Consider the following 13,532-nt stretch of genomic DNA (forward strand, 5'->3'; position numbering starts at 1 on the left):
TAACAAAATAGGTTAAATTAAGGAAAATTTTAAAAATATTTATTTTTATGACCCAAAAAAGCAACAGTCTGCAAAGGATAAAAAACTATTAATGAGACATTAAGTTAACGACAAACTGCTGGAGGAACTCAATGGATCAGATAACATCTGCAATGGGAAATGGACAGATGATGTTTAAGGTTGGAACCCTTCTTCATACTAATGATAAGTAATTGAAATTGCATAACAATGTTCTCGGATTTAACAATAGATCAATTAGAGATTCTGCTATTTCCTACTAACATCTTCACTCCGTCTTTGGTGTAATTTTTGTCAATCGTTGCGATCATTGCATATCTGATGTGGATGCTGAGGAACGTTCATTAGTTTGGTGCTGCTCATGTGCTGCACATATTCGGGGTCACATGGGGCAAAATTACATTTAGTTCATAAGTAGCAATCAGCGGCTGGTACCACCGTGATTGATGACGTGTTTGAGTCTTGCAGGACAACGCGACATCAATTCAACAAGCTTCAACCTCCAGATTAATAACCTGCCAACTACCATAATTTCTGCAACCGTGCATCTAAAGCGGGGGCACAATGCTTTCGGAGCCATCTTAATATAAATTAATAAGCAGTCACAATTAATCAAGAACTCTCTTAGCCTGAGATTTTATACATGTATTTGTGAAATGTCAAATTCTCTCAAGATTGTCCCTTTATCATCATTAGCAATCAAAAATTGCATTTCAAATCTTATTACATCTGCATTTGATCTGATCAAGAAAATAATGGGAGACACTGTAATTAATCATAATCTCCCTACTTATTATTTCTACGCTGCTCAGAATAGCTCTTCATAATTCAGGGTGGTTAATTTTAATGATATTAGATCGCAGTCTTATGTGAAGATCAGGTGGTTTAATCACAATCTATTATTGCACATGATCTTGATACTAAGACCATTTCCTTTCTCTGCTTCACTTTTTTCATTTAAGATGCTGCTTAAAATTAATTTGCTTGACCAAGTATTTGTTTATTTCCCTAACACCTCTTTGTATGGCTTGGTGTCAAATTATCCGTTGGCAATGCTCCAATGCAGCACCTTTGGACATTAATTGCAAAGCACAAAGTGCTGAAGGAACTCAGTGGGTCAGACAGCACTGTGGAGGACGGTTCGTGTTGGGACTATTCTTCAGACTAATTGAGTAGCGGGGAAAATGCTGATGTGTGAAAGATGCATCTTCTAGATGCGCTGGGACGCATCCTCAGTGATGCGACCTGGGGTCATCGGGTGTTTTGGGTCTCACAACATCAGACACCCTCACCCAGGCAACCCAACCGGGGTTGATCAAGCCCCGACTTGCGTCCCAGCAGCAACCACCCACGGATCAGCCATCTTAATCCAAAGCCACCTAGTGGCTTTCTCTGCGGCTTCGCTTGCGGATTGAATGGCCCTCTACTTTGCCAGCCCCGTAATGCCCAATTGGTTGAGAACTTTGCAGTGAGCATCCTGCAAAGCCTCTACAGCCCACCTCTAAATAAGGTGGGAGGTGGGACAAAGCCTGGTGAGTGATAGGTGGATACAGGTGAGGAGGGGTAGGGTTTGATAGGCAGATGAGTAGAGGAAGTGATAACGGCTAGCAGCACAAAGTGGACAAAAGGGTGTCAGATAAAGAGAGTAGAGGAAGAGTGCAATGTAAAACAAGGGGACGAACTTGGTGGAAGCAATGTGAGGGTGAGGAGCGAGGGAGGGGGGGGGAGGAAATAAGAGTAATGGAGGGCTCAGGGATGTGAGATGAGAATACAAATATGGGGCAAGGAGCAGGGTGACTGAAACAGGGGGGGGGGGGGGGGGGGGGGGGAAGGGGAGATATTACTTGAAATTGGAGAATTCAAATATTCATACCATTGGGCTGTAAGCTACCCAAGTGGAATACGAGTTGCTGTTGTAAGTTTGCATGTGGCCTCTCACTAGCAATGGAGTAGGTCACGCAGAGAAAGGTCAGCATTGGAACAGGAAATAAATAAAATGGTTAGCAACTGGGAATTCCAGCAAGTCATGGTGGACTGAGGGCAAGTGTTCAGTGAAATAGTCACAGAGTCTATGCTTGGTCTCACTATGCTTTGGTGAAGGAGACCACATCGGGAGTACTGAAGGCAGTAGATGAGATTAGAGGAGGTGCATGTAAAACTGTATCACCAGGAAGGGCTGTCGTGGCCCTTATATCAAAGTGAGAGGGAGCCATCGGGACAGATGTTGTTGGAGAAAGTAGACACAACATTTTGGAGTAACTCAGCAGGACAAGAAGCATCACTGGAGAGAAGAAATGGGCAATGTTTCGGGTTGAGACCCTTCTTCAGACTTGTTGGGGAAAGTACCTGGGGAGGGTTGGGCGAGAAGGAATGAACAAATCAAGTTGCTGCAAATGGAGTGGTCTCTAAGGAAAGCAAAAAGTGATGTGGATGGATAGAAATGACTATCCATGAAATGAGTGATCATCAGATGGTGAAGGTGATTGAAGGTGGCAGAAATGTCAGAGAGAATGAAGTGTTGGATGCAGAGGACCAGGGGTATTCTATCCTTTTGTCCTTTGGGGAGGGGGGGGTGAGTGAGGGTGGGAGAGCGAGTGCAAGCGCAGAACTGCAGAACCCAGAGGGGGTATATGTGTGAAGGTTCCATCCACAGCAGCAGTGGGGCATCTGCAGTCTCGGTGTACCTGCGTTTTTGTAGATATGTTCTGATCACTGCAAGGTGGGCTATAGTCTAAGAGGTGTTTTGATGGGACAGTAACTGAAGAATAGAAAGGATCCACTTTGCACCCAGCCATGTGCCAGATACAGTAATGTCATGACAGACAAACAATCCCTTTCCCAGTTCTGAGTGAGGATTAAATAATAGCCTGGACACCAGAGGGCACACGGGCACACACACACACACACACCTACTTAGTGAGGACAGACAGGACTTTCTCATTTCTGAGCAGTTTTTATTTTGTTTGCTGTGGAGCTGGAGAGAGACTTGGCACCCAGTGATTTCTGATCGTAATGCAGGGGTGCCACTCACTGAATTCTGGCTGACATTTGCAGATGTTTAAAGTCACTGTAGAGTTTGTTGTTTTTGTTGGTCCTGATCGTACACTTCTCATAGTAAACATATTGCGATCCAAGGCCCGAATGCCTTCACAGGATTCGACAAATTCCCAGCCAATTATTCTGCACCCCCTAGTGAACCATGTGACTGTCAACATTTTCAATCATTTTAGGAAATTAAAACTGATGATTTTGGTTAAAAGAAAAACCTTGGAAAATATTTTTCATTCAAGGAAAAAAAAATCAAGAAATTAAAAAATAAACATTTAATAATAATAATAATAATAATAATAATTTTTTAATTATGGGCGCCTTTCAAGAGTCTCAAGGACACCTTACAAAAATTTTGCAGGTAGATGAAAAACATGTAAGGGGAATGAAATCAATAGTAGAGACATGATTAGTACACAAAGTAAATACAGAATTCAATACAAAACACACTATGAGGCAATTAATGCACTGATGAAAAGAGACGGCACGTAGGGCTGAGGATAGGCAGAGGTGAAGAGATGGGTCTTGAAGCGGGACTGGAAGATGGTGAGGGGCACGGAATTAAGGATCAGTTGGGGGGGGAGTTCCAGAGCCTGGGAGCTGCCCTGGAGAAGGCTCTGTCCCCAAAACTGCGGAGGTTGGACTTGTGGATCGAGCGGAGACCAGCTGATGTGGATCTGAGGGACCGTGATGGTTGGTAGGGGGAGAGGAGGTCAGTGAGATATGGGGAGGCCAGATGGTGGAGGGCTTTGTAGGTGAGGATCAGGATTTTGTAGGTGATCCGGTGGGAGATGGGAAGCCAGTGAAGTTGTTTGAGGACTGGAGTGATGCGATGCCAGGATTTGGTGTGGGCGAGTGATTAGATCTTAATTGATTCAATAAATGCAATTTAATGGATCAAGTACCTTAATAGCCATCCCCAATGCAAATAATTACCAAATCAAATTATATCAATAATATTCCATCACCAAATTAAATTATTTTCTTGAAACTCCCTTTTGTGTGACTACACGCACTGCAGCCGTTACTTTGAAAATCCTCTGGGTAGATACTATTGAAATATCAAGTCACAAACATGAATCTTTTCTTTCTGATTTATGCTAACAGATGCAAGAAACTTAATTGGGTTCTTGATGTACATTAACCCACAAGGACACAGACCACAAACTAGTGGGATTAAGCGATTCAAGCTTTTTGTCAACAATAGGGAGCAATGCTAGATCCACCTCTGTCTCAACTGTCAACACCGAGCCAAATGATCTCTTATATTGTAACAGATCTAGGGTCCTTTAATTCATGATTAATTCCTCCCTTCCACAAATATATAGGTTGCATTTTTGTCAACAGGCTTCCTCGAGTGCTGTATTAATTATGCAGCAAGCATCTCTGCCTAGCCAGACTCTGCCAAGTTGCTCACTCATGAGTGAACGGCATAACTAAAAATGCTTGCCTGGAGTCCCCCATGCTAACTCAGGAACATGGAGCAAACTGTGGAGTTCCTATTTCTTTCCCAGCTGAGAGCAGGTAGCTTGTGAAAGAGCAGGGATTGAGTCTGGTGCCAATCTTGGCAGCAGTTCTCTTTTCCTAACTGAGAACACTAATTGTGCCTCGAGGATTCCTACATTGATTCTAACCGCAATGTGTCATGAAGGCAGCATGCCATTGGTTTCTGGTTAACTAGGCAAAAATATAAACAAAACTGATACACTGTAAAATAAAAGTGCCTTCGATTCCAGTAAATTCCACCAGTATTGCTTACCAAGTGTTTTTTACCACTATATTTTATGGGATGTGGGTTAAAATTGTCAAGCCAACATTTATTGACCGTCCAAAGTGCCCTTGAGCAGTGTTGACGGTACAGTATGGTACAAGACAACAATCTGAATCGCAGAATCAGAAATTATTCTGCTAACATTCACAACACGACCAGTTTTGGCTGTGGCAAGATATTTAATGGGTCTGCCATTAGTCACAGCTGCTCCTATGCCCTTCAACTCAAAGTGTAATAACCACTAGGCTGTGGCAAATGCAGGAAGAGAACATCAGACCTGGTAAAATAGGGAGCAATGCTAGATCCACCTCCGTCTCAAGTTGCCGCACCATTTTATACCCAAATGCAAGCAGGGGGCTGAGCCTCAGATTTAATCTACAGATACCAATTGGTCCCATTATCTATTTTCCCAGATTATTATCATGTCAGAGTAGTTGTTAATCTAAGAAACTGCTCTCAATTACCAATTGAATAACAATATGTTTTATATAATTACTCTAAACAGGAACTCTCATCATATTCACAAACACTGAATGCCGCTGTATTAATTTTAATAAAAAACAAAATGCAACATAACTTCAAGCAAAAAATCTCCTGAAAAATAAAGTAGATGCAATAATTTAGCACAAGCTCTCCAACAACTGTGGCAAGAAGCAGACAGATCACCACTGTAGGAGGCAAATGGTTGGCAGCGAGTTGCAATGTAGTAATTTAATCAAACTGGTACAGAAAGGGCGAGCAGGTCAAATTTTTTTTAAAAGCTACATATTTTTCATTGCCAGACTGACAATGTGAATCTCTTTATGAGGCCCAATCAAACAAATACAGAAGTCTCGAACTTCCCACTTGGTCCTCGTTGTCATCATTCCAGTTGTGTTCCAATGCTAGTCTGATTCCTCCTGGATCCACTGCCAATTTCCTGCAGCTTCCCAGCAGTTACACGAGTGAAATCTGGGCCCTGAGCCTGCAGCAGGTTAGACCTGGCACCAGGTTTGACAACTCCATTCGTTTCAGTGGAAATTAATGCTTCCAGGACAAGATAAACAATTTATGCCATTGACATTTTGAATCGAGTTAAATGTATTTAATTGTCAAATTAAATTGTATAAATATTGTTTTAATTATGTTTATTTTTTAAATAAAATTGTTTCAATTGTATGCTTAATTGATAATAGTTTTTGATTGTTTTTTCAATGTTTTTAACACAGACATTCACAGGTCTGTTGGCAGTTTTGACAGCAGTTAATATCGAGGTGTGGTTTAAGCAGCCAAAAGCTCACCAGGGGTGGAGTTTGCATTTCTTTGGCAGGAGGACCCAGTACTCTACAGGGTCTCACTGGTCAGCAGACTGTTTTAGAAGCAGAGTTGCTGTTGCAGCAGATGAGTGTATGAAGAGCAATAAAGGAACAAAATGCTGAAGTAACTCAGCGGGATAGGCAGCATCTCTGGAGAGAAGGAATGGGCGATGTTTCGAGTCGAGACCCTTCTTCAGACTGAAACAAACACCGTGACTGGCTGGACCAAACAATTCTGTCAACCCATTTTAATAACCTTAAATTACACTCATGTACAGGTTTGTATTTTTTAAATATATAGTATGGTGAAATAATTTTTTTAATTTCTTTACCGTAATGCAGTTGATAATTATGTGGCAAAATGCAAAGTCTTAAATGTTACAATCACATCAATGCTATAGGAACTAAAGAATCCTTTAATCCCACCACAAACACCAGGTTTAATAATAAATCATTTTGCAACCCAGCAGTATGAATATTGATTTCTCTAATTTCAATTCCTCTGATTTAGGTGGGCTGCGAAATGGTTGATGGAACTTAATACAGAGAAATGTGAGGTGTTGCATTTTTGGAAGTCCAACATGGGCAGAACTTCCAGGGTAAATGGTAGGGCTCTGGGGAGTGTTGTAGAACAGAGGGATCTAGGAGTGCAGGTGCAGGGTTCCTTGAAGGTGGAGTCGCAGGTAGACAGGATGGTCAAAAAGACTTTTGGCACATTGGCCTTCATTAGTCAGAGTTTTGAGCATAAAAGTTGGGAGGTCATGTTGCAGTTGTACAAGATGTTGGTGAGGCCGCATTTAGAGTATTGTGTTCAGTTCTGGGCATCATGTTAGAGGAAATATGTTGTCAAGCTGGAGAGGAGGATACAGTGAAGATTTATGAGGATGTTGCCAGGACTAGAGGGTTTGTGAGGAGAGGTTGATTAGGCTGGGACTCAGGTGCACAGGAGGATAAGGGTTGATCTTATAGAGGTGTATAAAATCATGAGTAGATCACAGGAATCTGAGGGGTATCTTTTTCACCCGAAGGGTGGTGGGTGTATGGAACAAGCTGCCAGAGGAGGTAGTCGAGGCAGAGACTATCCCAAGGTTTAAGAAACAGTCAGACAGGTGCATGGATAGGACAGGTTGAGGGATATGGGCCAAACGCATGCAGATGGGACGAGTGCAGCTGGGACATGTTGGCCGGTGTGGGCAAGTTGGGTTGAAGGGCCTGTTTCCACTCTGTATGACTCGATGATTAGTTCCACTGTTCCTATCCCCTAATTATCACATTTTCCACAGACAACAATGGACCATTGTGGGCTCCACCTTTCCTTGATCATCGGTGCTGGCTTCTAATTGTTCTTTTCCTACCTTTAATTCATTTGTTCTTTGTACCTTTACATACCTTTAGTTTCCCCTCTCACCTGACTCTCAGTCTGAACAAGGATTCAACCCGAAACATCATCTACTCCCTCTCTCCAGAGATGCTGCCTGACCCACTGAGTTACTCCAGCATTTTATATCTACCAGGTTTAATATCTCAACTGAAGGACATTCAAAGATTACATGCATCAATGGAATAACACTTTCAGGAAGATGATTAATATTTTGAAAGCATCCAAGTAATGATTCTGGTCAACAATTTCACCTTAGCCCCCAGCTATTTGCTAGTTTTTAACATACATAGATCAAGATAGCCCACATTATTGCTGTGTTGTTAATTCCTTTCCACTCTGTCATATATCTCTAAATGTTTCTCATGATTCTAGTTAAACAAAATTGATCTGGCCCTCCCTCCAAAACATGTTCCTTGCTGTATCCCTTCATTGTCTTTGTAAATTGTTCAACTTTTGTATACTCATTTATTTCAAAGTGTTAGAACAGGGAAGTGGATTAATTCACTGATATTAATGATGTTGATGAAATTGCAAAGTGCATTACAGCCAGTGAGATAGATTTTGAGGTGCAATGTACTACTCAAATTTAAGAAAGACAGTTGTGAATTCACACACCTCCTTCCTGCGGTCGAGGTTGGGCCAGCAAACTGAGAGGAGGTTCTGGCCGGCATTTGAGGTCGGGTTGGTGTTCGAGATACAGGAAGGGGTTGGCGGTCAAAGTCAAATTAAGGCGGTTGAGGCCATGGGCGTCGGCGGTCGAGGGCGGGCCAAGTGAGTGCCGGAGCTTGGTTACACCACCAAGAGGACCCGGTGTGGGGGGACCATCGCTAGAGAAAACAAAAGGGAACCTGACGTGGGGAGACCACTGAGAACTAAGGCGAATCACAATGGAATGTGGTAACAATGCTTTGTGTTAAAATGGGATACTTGTAACTTTGTTGACGCCCTTTATGTGGCGACTCTTTGCATACCTTGGGTAGGCAAAACAAAGAACATCACCGTGACTTGTCACATGTGACAATAAAGCATCATTCATTCAAGAAATGGAGTGAAATGGATCTGGTGCATGAAATTCATTTAACATGATATGTTTGGCACAGACATTGTGGTATGAAAAGCCTGTTCCTATGCTGTACTATTCCAGGTCTCATATTCTATCTCTATCCTTTGCTGAACAAATTGGATTGAAGCAAGGGAAGATACACAGAGAAATGTGTTGGAAGGAACAGGTGGTTTACATTGAATTTAGACACAAAATGCTGAAGTCAGCAGGTCGGGCAACATCTATGAAGAAAAGGAATAGGTGACATTCAGGTTGAGACCCTTCTTCAATCGAGAGCCAGCAGAAAGGGAACATGCACCTTTCTGTACCTTTTCATTCGCTCTCCTCAGTCTAAAGAAGGGTCTTGACCCGAAACTTCACCTATTCCTTTTCTCCAGTGAAGTGATGTGATGGAAAACTGAAATAAAATACCCTCCAAGGAGGAATTGCCACTTGAAAAGTGCAAGCCAAATCTGGAGTTGGAAAATAAATACTCATCAAGATAAATGCCTAATTCATACCTTACCAACCGTAGATAACATCAAGGCAAACGGAAAAACAGCCAAAACCAAACATAAGCCATTTCTGGCAGAGGAATTTCACACAGTTTGCATTTAATGCTCAAATTCAGCAATGTTAACGGAAAGCATGCTGTTCCATTTAACCAGTGCTGAAATTCACCTTGCTTGCATCTCAACCCCAGCCTCAAAGGACTGGTTGAATTGCAGGCACTCCACAGAAAGTTCTGCCTTTCCGTAGGAACTTAATATAAAACAAATATCAAGGTTAGGTCATACACCCTTCCAAGGTTTCTCAGTCCCTCAGAATGATCTTGGCTGATTAATTGATGCAGTGATTGTTAATGAAATGCTGATGAATCTCATTGAAGCAGACAGGGAACAATTTAAATTGTTAGGTCTCATTCAATCAAATTGGCAACTGCTGTTAACTTTAAAACATTTCATCTCGGGTTTATTTTGTTTCATTTCTTTCTGATAAGTCTCCAAAGCACCCCACTGCTTTCTCTGTAAATAATTCTCATGACATAATCTGCTTCATCATTCTATGGGCTCCCAGGTTGTCAGCAACCCCACATCCCCTGCCCATCCCTGCAATTCCAGATGGTGCTTACAGTGCAAGACCTGGAAATAAATGGTGCAAGAAAGAACTCAAAAATCACACTGGAATATGCTTCGATTTGGCAAATTCCGACCCATCCCTTCCTTTTCCTACTAATTGAAATGCACATTGTTTAGGGCTGGTCACACAGCATTGGTGCAGTCAGGTAACTCAATCCCCAGCTCAAGAAGAAAATCACAAAATCAATGCTTAATTATGCCAATGTTAAAGTACTATTCATAAAGTTTACAATCCAACCAAATTGGAAGATTTGCATTTCTTTAGTGTCTTTTACCTCCCTTTCAGTATGCCCCAAAATACTTTGCATCAAATAATGGTTGAAATTTTGTAATTATCAATCTGTACATGGCAAGCTCCCACACACATCAATATGACACTAACCAAACATCAGCTTCTCGTCACACTGTTTGAAGATTAAATAATGCTTGGACACAGTTGATAGTTTCCTTGATCCTTAATACTGTACCAAGTCAATTGAAGAAAATAAACCAGCTCAGAACCTCTACCAGTCCAGCACACTCTCAACACCTGGACATCAGCTCAATGTTTAATTCGAATTACTGGAGTGGAACTTGAACTCACAACTTAAGGCAAAAAAAAGAAAAATGTTATCCACCAAGCTACTGCCGACACAAATCATATCACTAGAATATCCCTGTGAGCTATCCCAGCCAAACTGAGTGGGAAAGGATTAAACTATACAACATATTGTATTCAATTCATTCACTTCCTCGTCACAAAATATACTACATACAAGTTTTCAGTTATAGATCAGCATAGAACGAGCGAGTTAGTTACTGCTAGTACATTAGAATCTAATGACTAAAATGTAAAGCTTGTTCCATGTTATAGTACAAAACATAACATATTTTGACAAGGGACACCACCACAATTCTCACACTACACAAGTTGCTAGAGTCCCATTATATATTTGACTTAAAACCATTAGTATCCCAATGGGTTCCAGTGGATTCACCAATTTAATAAACATTTCTCCCCCCCCCCCCCCCCCCCCCCCCCCCCAAATCACCAATTCCATTGACTGAGTTTTGCTGCCTTAAACTGGAACATTGACATTATTTTTGAATCATCATTTTAAAGTTAAATGTGTCCGTAGATGTATTTCCGAAAAATCATATGATTAAAGTGTTTCTGCCACAAAAACTGCAGGTACTTTATTATTTTACGACTGGTATGGAGTAAACCACTCATTTTTTGTCTTAAGCAAAATCTACTCAAAAGTTTTTTCTCTCTCTCAGAAAAGTGTAGAAACCTTACCAACACCATTATTAAGAAAAGCAAAGAAATGTTCAGATCATATTCATGCAAAAACAAGCAGCTAAAGCATTTGTATTATTCTAAATTTAAATGATGAAAGCGTGATAAAAAAAGCAAGACATTTTGTTCAGTCTATATTCAGTCTGAAGAAGGGTCTCGACCCGAAACGTCACCCATTCCTGCTATCCAGAGATGCTGCTTGTCCCGCTGAGTTACTCCAGCATGTTGTGTCTATCTCCAGTTTAAACCAGCATCTGCAGTTCCTTCCTACAACAAGATATTTTTCCCTGGGTGTTACTTCTACAACCCTTTATCATTGTTTCTGCTTTCCCAGCTCCGTTTATAAATCTTTGGTTTCCATTCAGTTCACTGTTTTGCTCATTCACAAACAAGAATGCCAACAGTCAATTCGAATTCGAAAGTGTGGGAAGAAGATTAGACTTTATTGCCTTCCATCACAGTGTGAGGAATCCGCTGTGGTGGGTGTTTATATTGACATTTATGTAATTGTGTGTCTTGTTGCATTTTTAGTATGGCTGTATGGTAATACGAATATCACTGTACTTTAATTGGTACACGTGACAATAAAAGACCTTCGAGACCTTTGAATCCAAGTTACAAACTCAAGAACTCAACTATAAATATCAATGGTAAATCAATCTACACATCTCTATTGTTCAATTCCCAATGATACTTTGAGGTGTATTTAAATTGAGTTTAAATGTGGTACATAAGTTTTCAAACATGTGTTGGATGGATAGAACATTAATGTTGTGATTTTATCTCTCTGGATGCAAATTCATCAAGATAAATTAAACTGAATGTGCATTAAATTGTGATTCAATCGTCATTCATCTAGCTTCACAATCAATTGCTGTCACTATTTATAACACTTCTGCCCATAAACTGTCGGGTTTTTGAGTTCAGTGTAGCGCTATCGATCCCAACAAGACATACGATCTCCAAATGCACCGTTGAAGGCGTTTCTGGAATTAAGACATTTAATCGAGTACTTTAGTTATTGTAAATAATGTCCAAACCAGCAATTTCACTCCCACACTCATCCCAGTTACAACAATATAATTGCGTCGTACTTCAAAGCAACTGTGGCCAGGGTGCGAGGTTCGGGAGGATAAAGTTTGATACTCATTTTATCCTAAAATGATCTTTATTTCTAAAACTCGACCACGTCCGTGGAAAGAAACCGAGAATAGTTTGATTAAATGCATGCACCTTCCTCAAGAGGAATCATCATCTTTAAACGTACTCTGAACATTCCGACTTCCTGATATCGTTAGGAAAATTATTAGGGGTGCTCCAATATACCTGTATTCATTAAATTAAAAAAAGTGCCAACATCGCTCTGTACCGGTGCTCATCGGTTGTTTTAAAATATTACACATTTAGCTTTGAAACCGAGATCCTTTCAGCTAGACTTAATCTGTTATGGATTTCCTTCCAATCAGCGTCCTCTGTTGAAAAGAGGGGAACCTCCGTTCCTCTTAAATTACCTTATAACAAGGGCAAGAATTAAGAGCAGAAAGTGGATTTGGTCTGATTACTAGGTAGCTTCCAGCCCTGCCATTCTGCAGAGAGTTCCAGGGGAATTTCACGGCAATTTATAATAACTGATTCTTACTGAAGTAAAAGAAAATAAAACCAGGTTACAGAAGAGAAATTAGTGGCTAAAATCTGCCACCTCGCCCTTTGTATAGGATCAATAAAAGTGTGCAGCTGAGTTCTACTTTGCAAAGTTACTCAGCAATTGTGAATCAAAATGGGAAATTAGAAATTTACAAAATAACAATAAATTACCTGCTTTGGAAATGCTCGGTAAAAGCCCGCTGGGTTCCAGAATATGAACGGTGTACTTTTCTTCAATCTCCTCACCCCACTTCAGCAGGAGCGAGGTGTGTGGTTAGGACTGTGGATCCAGTGGTGGGAGATGCAATCCATGCTCGTCGCTGCGGTTGGGACGAAAAGACTCTGGCGGGTTGAACGCGCACAGCGTTGACAGTCAGAGACACCACTCAGCGCTTTCTCAAGCTTTCCTTTTTGAAAAAAAATCACAGCCTTATTTCTTCAGCGATCATGTTCCAAGGTACAACACCAGCGCCCTCTGCAGCTTGGTCGCTGCTGGACCGACAAACAAAATCATTCCACTCATGTCTTTTAACAGACTAAATACTTACATCTAAATAGCGCCTATCACGCAAATACACTTTACTGCTGATTAAATGCCTTTAACGTGGGCCATTGTGGCATTTACGTCAGTGGTCAACTTGGTATATCAGCAATGTGGGAAATAACCAGATCAGCGTTCTATTTTTAAAGCATGTTATTGGGTCATTATCTCAAAATGAAATTAGCAATTTAGGATTGAAACAATGAGAAATGTCTTTACACAAGAGGTTGTAAATCTTTAAAATTCATTGCAATGCCCAAGCTTTGAGCATATTCGAGGATGAGAAATGGACATTGAATAAATGATGGATATAATGATGATGGAAAGGATAAGTGGACTTGAGGAACAGGGTCATAAAATAGGCGTGACTGAGC

At 40.9% G+C, this 13,532-nt stretch overlaps 1 protein-coding gene across 1 annotated transcript in view; it reads right to left on the reverse strand.

The window, feature by feature from the left end:
• The window catches only part of cpne4b (copine IVb), a 310,526-nt gene extending 297,515 nt beyond the window's left edge, over positions 1-13,011 (reverse strand). The window contains exon 1 of the mRNA XM_055658639.1: positions 12,789-13,011. The gene's annotated coding sequence lies outside the window, so the exon portion shown is untranslated. The remainder of the gene's footprint in view (positions 1-12,788) is intronic.
• Positions 13,012-13,532: the final 521 nt, after the last annotated feature.

The sequence above is a fragment of the Leucoraja erinacea genome, chromosome 2 (genome assembly GCF_028641065.1).
Source record: "Leucoraja erinacea ecotype New England chromosome 2, Leri_hhj_1, whole genome shotgun sequence".
NCBI classification, from domain to species: domain Eukaryota; kingdom Metazoa; phylum Chordata; class Chondrichthyes; order Rajiformes; family Rajidae; genus Leucoraja; species Leucoraja erinaceus.